Source organism: Phoenix dactylifera, chromosome 6 (assembly GCF_051530095.1).
Source record: "Phoenix dactylifera cultivar Ajwa chromosome 6, Ajwa_hap1_PhDact_Kaust_v1.1, whole genome shotgun sequence".
Lineage (NCBI taxonomy): Eukaryota > Viridiplantae > Streptophyta > Magnoliopsida > Arecales > Arecaceae > Phoenix > Phoenix dactylifera.
The window spans coordinates 11,013,797-11,015,185 of record NC_143195.1 but is presented as its reverse complement, the minus strand read 5'-3'; the positions used below and the strand labels follow the sequence as shown (position 1 = coordinate 11,015,185).

At 41.5% G+C, this 1,389-nt stretch overlaps 1 non-coding gene across 1 annotated transcript; it reads right to left on the bottom strand.

Moving 5' to 3' along the window:
- Positions 1-351: 351 nt before the first annotated feature.
- Positions 352-460, bottom strand: LOC149753300 (small nucleolar RNA R71). Its single transcript, XR_016395827.1, has one exon. It is a non-coding gene; the product is annotated as a small nucleolar RNA R71 (small nucleolar RNA).
- Positions 461-1,389: the final 929 nt, after the last annotated feature.

Below are 1,389 nucleotides of genomic sequence, written 5' to 3'. Positions count from 1 at the left end.
TGACCCTAAGACAATACCTACAACCGGCTAGGACTAGTCAGCCTTCATGCATAATTTTTTCTGATAATGTAGGACATTTTGACATCAAACCCGGGGTAATTCAATTGCTACCCAAGTTTCATGGATTAGAGTCCGAAAGTCCGTATCTTCATTTAAAGGATTTTGAAGAATTGAGCATTACATTTAGAGTGCCAAACATCACCGAGGATGTCCTCAAGTTGACATTGTTTCCTTTCTCTCTAAAGGATAAGGCCAAAACATGGCTAAACTCTTTGCGACCTAGATCAATAAGAACTTGGCAAGATACGCAGAGAGAATTTTTAAAGAAGTTCTTCCCCACACAAAGGACCAACTTTTTGAAAAGACATATCAGCAATTTCCAACAAAAAAATAATGAAACATTTTATGAATGTTGGGAAAGATTTAAAGACCTTCTTCTCTCATGCCCTCATCACGGATTCGAAACTTGGAGAACCATTAGCTTCTTTTATGAAGGTTTATCTCCACAGTTGAAACAGTTTGTAGAGACCATGTGCAACGGTAGATTTTTAGAAAAACAACCTGATGAGGCATGGGAATATTTGGATTCCCTTACTGAGACTGCCCAACTGACGCAATCGGGGTGGGCTGCAGATTTTTTTTCTTGAGGATGGCTGAATCTTTCTTCTCTTTTTTTTTTTTTTTTCATCAAAGCAATGGCAATGGAGGCTAGGGTTCTTTGTGGTGGAAGGAAGGAGGAAGAAGATGGGTTGCTGGTTGGTGAGATTGGGTTCAAGGAGGGTCAGCCAATGGACCAAAATTGGGCACCAATTTTTGTGGGGGCTGAAATTGGCTAGACCAATTTTTTTGGCTGAATTGGGTTGTGTGGAGTCCTAATGGCAATAGGACTTAGAGGAGGACGTGGGAAAGGAGTCTTGGGCGTGAGGGAGGTGCTGAAATGCTGATGTGGCACTCAAGGAGGGTGCACACAAGAGGTGGAGGCGTGAGAACAAAAGAAGGGATAAGGATAAACTTGAGTTTGTTAGGAAAATCTCATCCAAAACCAACCCAATTTCAAATGGCGTGAAGGGGAGGCGTCCCACCTTCCCTCAGCCCCTTTGGCATCGCACCAGCAAGAGGAGTAGCCTCTCTTCACGCAAACAAATCATAATTTCGAAATCCAAAAGAAAAACTAACTTCATTCATCATACCCTTCTTTATATAGGAAGAAAGGTTGGCACAGAATTTTAAATTGGACTCCTAATTACATGAGGACTCAATTCAAAATTTAAATTTTCTAATTGACCAATCAAAGGCCTTGACACCTAAGCCTAGACACCTAGGAATCCATTCCTTATGGCGTGTGGATTGAAACCCATCAAAAGAAATTTAGCCGCATGCCACGAGTTG